Source organism: Vulpes lagopus, chromosome X (assembly GCF_018345385.1).
Source record: "Vulpes lagopus strain Blue_001 chromosome X, ASM1834538v1, whole genome shotgun sequence".
In the NCBI taxonomy this organism is placed as follows: Eukaryota; Metazoa; Chordata; class Mammalia; order Carnivora; family Canidae; genus Vulpes; species Vulpes lagopus.
In genome coordinates, this window is record NC_054848.1 from 22,545,692 (window position 1) to 22,555,569 (window position 9,878).

Consider the following 9,878-nt stretch of genomic DNA (forward strand, 5'->3'; position numbering starts at 1 on the left):
CCTCAAAAATTAAAAATATAAATACTATACAATACCGTAATCCCACTATTTACCCAAAGAAAGTGAAAACACTAATCCAAAAGATATATGCAAAAAAAAAAAAAAAAAAAACAAAAGATATATGCATCCTTGTTTACTGCAGCATTATTTACAATAGCCAAGATATGGAAGCAACTTAAGTGCCCAGTGATAGATGAATGGATAAAAACGTTGTGGTATATAAATATGAAACAATATTACTCACCAGTAAAAAAGAGTGAGATCTTGCTATTTCTGAGAACACAGATAGACCCAAAGGGTATTATGCTAAGTGAAATAAACTAGACAGAGATAGATAAATGCCATATGATTTAACTTGCATGCAGAAACTAAAAAACAAGCTACAGCAGAAACAGTCCTACAAATACAGAGAACAAACTGGTGGTTGCCAGAGGGGAAGTGAGAAGGGGGTTGGGCAAAATAGGTGAAAAGGAGTAGAAGATACAGGCTTCCAGTAATGGAATGAATAAGTCATGGGGATGAAAGGTACAGCAATGGAATATAGTCAGTGATACTGTAATAGCGTTGTATAGTGACAGACGATAGCTACACTTGTGGTGAACATAGCAGGATGCATAGATTTGTCAAATCACTATGCTGAACACCTGAAACTAATGTAACATTGTATATTATCTATAATTCAATAAAAATAATTTGAAAAAGAAAAATGAACTACTTGGGCATGGGGAAACTAGAAGCAAAGAAAATAGGCTTAGCTCAAAACTCAACTATGGGGAAAATCAGAACAGGAGTTACTTCTAAGAAGTTGACTTGAGAAAAACATGCAGGGATTCTCTGGGGTGATGGCAATATTTCAAATCTTGATAGGGACTTGTATCTGTTTCATATCTTGAGAGGTTACAGAGTATAGACTTTTGTCAAAACTCATGGCATAATACACTTAAGGTCTCATTTCACTCTGTATGAATTTCACCTCTAGGAATGTAAGGTCTAAAAACAAATATTGAACTCTAGATAAAGATATGCATACTGCTGTGTTTAGGAGTAAAATGCATCAGTGAGTAAAATGGATTAACGGATGAATGTGAGAATGGATGAATATGGGAATGGATAGGTATGTGATATGAAATAAAGCAAATATACCAAGAATGTTAGCTTAGCAATTGCAGAATTTAAGTGGTAGGTGTCTTCTGGATATTCACTATGCAAGCATTTCACATTTTCTATATGCTTGGAAATTTTCATACTCAGATGCTGAGGACAGATAAGCCAGATCAAATTGTGCAAAATACTTTGTAAATGTTAACAAGATCCGTACTTTGCCCTGAAAATCATTAAAAAAAGTTAAAGGAACAGAAGTCTGAAGAAGTCATACTATTTTAATAATAAACAGGTTCCATTATAATCTTAGAAATTTCTATAATGGTAATATATACTTTCTCAGAAAGAAAGCTAATATAACACAATGAATAATATAGCCATTTGTTTTCTGTATAAGATATATATTTCTTACACAAAGTAGAACTATTTTCTAGTTGAGCTAGCCTAAAAATTCATTTACATTTTTGATAGAGTGGGGATGGGAGACAGAACATAGCAGCTCCTTATTATTCCAGAAAAATAAAATTATTCTTTTTTTTTTTTTTTTTTTTCTAATGGAAAAATCGAAAGGTATAGACAAGTGACACAGGTAAAAATAAGATCAGTCTTATCAGAAACATTAAAGGAAAGAAAGATTCTGTAACTTTAGAGTGGTCCTAATTTCTTTGTTTTAAGCAATTACTTTGGAATATTCTATTATGTTCTTTATCCTGGCTGGGTAAGTAGAATGTCTTTAAAATGGTTTCCATGCCTTAAAAAAATATAATGTTCTGATTATCTGATGGGTTGTCAGAATATTCTTTTTTAAAAAATTTATTTGACAGAGAGAGAGAGAGAGAGAGAACGAGCAGAGCCGCAGGCAGAGGGAGAGGGAGAAGCATGCTCTCTGCTGAGCAAGGAGTGCAATGCAGGACTCATCCCAGGATCCCAGCCTAGGATCATGACCTAAGCTGAATGAAGGCAGATGTTTAACCAACTGAGCTACCCAGGTGCTCAATCAACATTCTTATAGTTCTCTTTTCTAAAAAACATGAACATATATTATTGCCTTTATTAAAATATTTTTTAAAGATTTTATTTATCTATTCATGAGAGACAGAGAGAAAGAGAGAGAGAGAGAGAGGCAGAGACACAGGCAGAGGGAGAAGCAGGCTCCATGCAGGGAGGGAGCCCGACTCGGGACTCGATCCCGGGTCTCCAGGATCACACCCTGGGCCGAAGGCAGTGCTAAACCGCTGAGCCACCCGGGCTGCCCCAAAAAATGTTGTTTGAAATCATATCAGTTTCAAACATTTAGAAACTGGTGTTCTTTTTTTTTTTTTAGATTTTAATTATTTATTTGAGAGAGTATGAGTGAGAGAGCACAAGCAGGAGAGGGAGTGGTAGAGAGAGAGAGGGAGAAGCAGAACCCCCCCCTGAGCAGTGAGCCCAAATGCAGGGCTCCATCAAGGACCCTGAGATCATGACCTGAGCTAAAGGCAGCTGCTTACCCGACTGAACCACCCAGGTGTCCCTAGAAACTGGTGTTCTGTAGGGTTAATGCTCATTTTATGCAAACATTATAAAGATTAAAATGTAAGCAAATCCTAACTACAGACTATCATTCAAAATGAATTTATTTGGCAAGTATTAGGATTACAGTAGAGATTTTAAAGGTAATTATTAAAAACTATTATTCATAAATTCTCATCATGCATTGGGCTTACTTAGATCGAAATGTTTATCTTTTAAAGTACTGGTATTATGCTGATGTGTGAAAAACTAGTAGTGTATCTGTTTCTAATACAAAACACATAGATTATGTATGAATTATACCATATTTCACATCACACTATTATAGTCCCAATAAGTATTACTATATTGGGTTTATTTGGAATGGATTGAGAACTTCAGGTAGAATTTCAAAAAGCATTGGCTTTGACCTTCCTCATTCTAGTCTCTAAAAAGCTGAAATGTTTCATCTGGTGATTTTAAGCCGTTGATCCCCTTTCAAAAATCCCAAAAGAAACATATGGCAAAATTACATCGTACAAGCTTTCCACTTCATCACCTCATCAGAAATTGAAACAGAACATTAGGAATTCAGCCAAGAGTTGCCATCCAAAGGCCACACTTTCTGTATGCTGACTCAACTCCGGCATTAATTATGGGTGCATATGATGGTTACTGATATATCTTTAGAACATCCAGAAATTGCTTGAAAAATATAGTAAATTATCCTTGTCAAATTTAGAACAGGTACACAAATCTTTTTGAAAGGGAAAATGAAAGTGAATTAAGGAAAAACATTCCTCTAATCAGACTCAGATTTAACTTTCAAGTATGTGGTGCAGCTATATACTTTAAAAAATTAACCTTGAATGATATTTGATGATTTTGTTTCATTGGAATTTTAACAAATACATATGGCAGCTGATTTAAGAAATATATTTAATAGTCAAATTAGTTCAATTCTTTTAAATAATCCCAGCAGCTAATTGTACTAGATATGAGTTTTACAGAGTAATCTCCAGTAAAAGTGAATATAAATGTATACTATAAATAATATTTCATTTATATATGCCAAATGAAGCAACATTAGCAGAGCATTAGCTATAACTATTTCCTTATTTCTGACAAGTGAAGGAAAGTGAGCTAGGAAAAGAGAATGAATGCAGCCACAGCATAGCTTCCCCAAGTCCAACTTGTACAACTTCCAACTTGTAGTTTCTTTTTTTGTTGGTTTGTTTGTTTTTAAGTTTCAATTTCTCTTTTCATGACATTCATGTTTCCTTTATTTCCTTAATAATGTTTATCATAACTGTTTAATTCTTTGTCAATTTTATTCTGTCACTTCTAGGTCATTCTAACTGATCTTTTCTTTTTTTTTTTTTTTTTTTTTTAAAGAGATCTTTTTTTTTTTTTTTTTAATTTTTATTTATTTATGATAGGAACACAGTGAGAGAGAGAGGCAGAGACACAGGCAGAGGGAGAAGCAGGCTCCATGCACCGGGAGCCTGATGTGGGATTCGATCCCGGGTCTCCAGGATCGCGCCCTGGGCCAAAGGCAGGCGCTAAACCGCTGCGCCACCCAGGGATCCCCCTAACTGATCTTTTCTGGTTATGAGTCACTGTTCCCTGCTACACGGAAGTTTAGTAATTGTTGATTGGATGCCAGATACTATGAATGTTAATATTGTCTAGACATCATTGGTTTCCTTGAAAGAATATTGAGTTTCACTTCGGACATTTATGTACTTGGATAACAGGATTTTCTGTTATCTGTTTGAGACTTTTTTCTAAGCTTTGTTAGGATGGGTGTAAGTTAGCTTTTATTCTAGAGGTAATATAGCCTTCTTCCTATAATGCGGCTTTTCTGAGGCCTCTACTGAATTCTCATGGTTACCAATAAGGCTATTCTATTTTGGTTATGTTCCAACCCCATGGGAACTTTGAGAACTGTTCAGTTTATAGCTCTCTGATAGTTATTCTCTGGATGACCTTGTGAAGTCTCACTTTATGCACATGACATTTACTTAGCCAAACATTCAAGACCCAATTCAGATAATATGAGACTCATTCAGTACAAAACTCTCTGTTATGATACTCCATCCCACAAATTGCAGACACTCCAGCCTTCCAAACTGTCGTCTCTTTTAAGCCTGGAAAGTACACCATGTTCAGTTTGGAATCACCTCCCCTCAGCCAGAGGAGGGGTAAATACCTCCAGACTGAAGTCTGAGGCTACTGTAGGGATCACCTGGTTCTTTTTCTTGTCTCAGGGACCCAGCACTGCCAGTTGTTCGAGTGGGAGAAGATATGTTTCATATATTCTGTCCACTTTTTAAGTTGTTCATGGCAGCAGGAGGGGAGTAGTGGGGCACAATCATATTATCAGTTATTCTGCCATGATCATAAATAAAATAAAGTATTTCAATGTGATTCTTAAAACTCCTAAGGGAACTCAGATGTGCATTCAAAGTTGAGTCCTATGTTCTAGTTGACATTTATCAACTTAACAGGATACATATACATGAATTCAGCATAATAGAACACATAATCATCTTATAAAAACGTATAACATTCAAATTATCTATACTTTCAGAAAGATATATAGATATATAAATTGTTTTTTCCAAATGAATCTCCACTATTCTTTAATCGATTATGTCCTCTATTCAATTAATTTAATACTTAATAAACAGGTAACCCAGCTTCTATCTGAATATCAATTTTTAGTTATAAACATTTAATTTTCATGTATCACTGAATAGCTTGGAAATGATTGTATAAAGTTTTGTTCTGATTTTATGTCAATGGAATCCCCCTTGGGAAATATGGACATGAGAGAGTCTATCCTCTAAACCAGTGGACTGACAGTCCACAGGCCAAATCTGGCCACCACCTGATTTTGTAAATAAAAGGGGTTTATTTTGAGCAGAACTATGCTCATCCATTTATGTATGATCTATGGCCATTTTCATGATACTACAGTATAGTGAGTAGCTGAGATAGAAACCAGATGGTCCTCAAAATATAAAATATTTATTTTCACAGAAAAAAATTTGCCAACCTCTGCTCTGAACTCATATTTGAATACTGATCCGTTCAACAGATTGTAAGCTAATGATCCTACAAATGTACTTTCATTTAGTATTTAAAACACAACGTCACAGTAAGTGTGGAAGGAATATTCTTGGTCCAGCTTCCTTTGTCTCCCTTAGTTTCACAGAAGCACCGTGAAAGGGGAATACTGCAAAAGATGACTGATAAATAACAATGAAAACCCTCATTGGATGTTTGAAGCAGTCGTTCAACTTTTTCCTATAAGCTACTTCCTCATCTTTGGACATAGCCAGTATTTATCATGTTAATAAGGCTTATTTGTACGCATTGAAGAGAATACATATACACATATCATATTGTATTATATTTATAAATGATCCTTGTAACATATATCTCAAAAGAGGTACAAAAAACCAAAGATGAAATATACTAATAAAAAAGGCAATTATCAAAGCTAAAATGGTGATGTATAGTCCAATTACTATTCCACTGGATACAAGCAGGGTTTGACTTAGAGCTAAAAGAGCCTTTGCAATTTGTCAATCCCACAAAGTGCTGAATAGGAACTACATTTAAGTACTCTAAAGAAATGTCAGAAATATCAAAATTACTAGTTGCTTATAATGTGTGTACTATACTGCCAATTTTTTTTCATTTTTTACCTATGTTGCTCTGTAAGAAATACTAAACTACTGGGAAAACTCAAAATGAAAAAAATATATTTTAATTTAAATGAGTTTTAAAATAAACCAAAGTTCTGTAGAGCATTTAAAAACTCCCAATAACTGTTTTCTTTCTCTTCTTTATGCTGATGTTTTAAAAAAATCAAATTTCTATCTTCAGTAGTATTAAAATTTAAACATATCTGATTGACAGCAAATGAAATCTTATGTTAACAGGTTTTCAAATATCCTGTGATAATGAGCCTAATGAAGTAATCAGGTCACTGCGACAAATCTAAAATTACAATTTATATTAAGAAACTGCCAATATATGTTCATTGTATATTTGCAGTTTAATATAGGTAATTATTATTGTATTCTTTTTATTTTACTTGAGTGATTTAATGTACCAGGCACTGCACCATGCTCTTTGTAGCCATGGTCTTTTAACAATCATTATCAGATCTTTTAACAATCATTATCTATGACTGATATGAAATTTATTTCAGATCTCAGAGCAATTGCTTATAAACATACTCAATTGGTTAACTGATACAATCTTCTGCATGCCTGGCCATGCAGTCAGTGATGGAGAGATATCATTTAGCAAGACACATGTGCTAGCTAACTTCATGTAGCATAGAGTCTATAGTTACTGATCTCAAAGCAGTAGGGATTTCCATTTTATCTCTTTGCTACACTTACCAAGGGTTGTGTTAGCGAGGGACATGTGAGTGTGAAGAGTGAGCCCTTGTCTGCTCTACTATCATATTTCATTGTCAGTCTCCCCTCGACACTGGTCTCAAGGTGTTGAAAAATGAAAAATAGTTCTCTTTTTAATAAGACTTACTACATGGTACACCGTAAACTTGTACAATGCTATATGTCAATTATATCCCAATAAAGTTAAAAAAAAGACTCAGGACTCCTCTGAGCAGTAAAACGGAATTTGTCATTCAGTTTGACATCTCTATGACTTAATTATAAACTCTAAACTATGAAGTGCAATGTTGAAAGACTGTGAAATGCTAATTTTTATGATAATGTGATGTATTTCAGAAAATGAAAAGTAGTTAACATAAATGTTAATGTCCTACTAACCTCTATCTTTCAGTAAAGTTACATAAATAAAACAAAAGTGAACTCACCAATTCTTTCAAAGTATATTATTTCTTACAAACATGTATCTTCATTACAAACCATTTCTGAAACTTTTCTACGTTTAAATGAAGGACAGTTTGGTTCCAAAAACCTTTGTCTCTGACTCCATCAATTTTAAGAAAATAGAAGTTTCAGCATCTATTATCAGCTATCTATATAACATTTTTTCTCTGTAATTCTTTCCATTATATGTTCTTCCAAGGCAAAGATGCTTGAGAAAAAAATAGAACTTTGTAAAAAATGTAACTTTGCAAAAAATATAAAAAATAATTTTAAAAATCTAATATAGACCTAGACTTTCATCCTACTCTAACAATCAAATGCAAGCGTCTAGTCATATATATATAAATGACTGATTTTTTTCTAATGAAATATAACATGTTATCATTGCAAATAATGTAGCTTAAGGGGTTATATTGTCCTTAGACATGAACAGCAAATTAAATCTGCTCTCCAATATCATATATTGCCTATTGTCTGATGTAAATGTGTGAATTTAATTAATAGTGGAGTTAGGGTTATATATGTTGAATTCAAACAATAGGAAAAAGCAAATGGGATTACTGTGCTATCTTTAAAAAGTTTTCTGATTCATTATAAAGAGTTTTTATATGACTAAGTGAGAGGTTAAAAATTTCAACATAATTTATAAAATGACATTTCACATGAAGCTTACATTCCTTAAAATAATCTGAGTTTTCTACTCTTCTGAAGGGGTCAATCCAGTTTACAAGCCTTCATCCAGCATACCTCCTGACAGGGTAATTATTTAAACTGAATTTTATTCAAGGGAGTACAGTTTATTGCTCTATTTATACATACTATTTTAAAAAGGACTTGATTCTAGTTTAGAGTCATAGTGTTTTGTGTTTTCAAAATTTATTATCTATCATATTGAACTGGCTTCAAAGACATTTTGGAGGAACAATGAGAGACCATTTCTAGTTCATGCTACTTGAACTTTTTGTATTTGGACAAGGCAAGTTCAAGCATTTAATAAATGATAAATAGAATGCTTTAATGATAGGATATAACTGCAAATCCCATTTCCCAAAAACTTTCAAAACTATTTTTTTATAAAAGGAAAAAAACTAGTCTGAATAAAATGACTACCAAAATGGAGAAATAAACAATTTACCTAAAGGATAAATAAAATCCTTGAAACAAAGTCATCCATGCTAAAACTCTTGCTGAACATTAATTTCAGATAAGTTCAAGTGAAATTAACTTTCTAAATCTTCAGAAAGTATTACTTATGTAACTTCATGAAGAACTGATGTTTTATATTTTAATCTTACATTTGCCACTGATTTAATTTCAGCAAATTTCTTTAGAGATATATTATACTACTAAATAATTCTACCAACTTACAAAGTAGAAAATGAGTAAATATTTATACATTGCTTGTGTAAAGAGCAACACATAAAATTTTTTTTCAAGGAATGAAGAGAATCCATTTGGTTTTAAACACAAAGACCAGTTAGTTTCTAAAGATAAAATATTCCTTGGTTTGTTCTGACGTAAGTTCAGGAGATAAATGCCAGTTTTATAAATGTGGTGTATTATAACACCTCAGAAAGAGAGACAGAGGGTGGCAGGGGGATACTTTTTTCATTTAAACCATTTCTGGACAAATAATTCCTCTTTGAAAATATCCTCTATTTATATTTATATGCATATAGAAAACAAAAGATCATTTATTTCTTGCCACTCTTATGTGATAGGAAATTGTTGGCATTTTTCATTAGTTGAATAAACTCTCCTTTATTTAGAAACCAAGCAATTCATAAAGATGGAAAGATAACAAATGATATTTTATCTATTTCCATATTCTGTATGCTTTTATTCATTCTAATATATCAAACTGAGGAACAGGCCAATAAAACAGATGTAATGAAATCAAACAAAACCTTTCTAAGATACATGATTGAGAAAAAATATTTTCTTAATCCAATCTTCTTTATTATGTATATAAACATATATGCCTATTATTCACTGAATACAATTAAAATCATGAGCCCTAGATACAACAAGAATCACAAGTAAAATACATAGTCAGATATGGGTATTTAAAATATATTCTAATTAAATGAAAACTTAAACTCTTCAGACATTCACTCAATTCTCTATTCATTCACTGATGCAACCAACCCATCAACATGTTTGAGTATCTACCATTTGCCAAAAGCAGTACAAGGTACAAGGAAAACACGGAGAGATAAGACATTCTATTGTCTGTTTATATGCTGAGTCTAACAGGTCTTAATATGGTTATGGGCTCCATAAATGGTAACAAATACAAAAAGGGCAGTTAGGTGCTCAACTCTATCTAAAGATAGAGAGTCTTTACATAAATGCCATTCTGGGATTGACTCGGACTTCTCAAGGTAACAGGAGCCAAAACTGAGT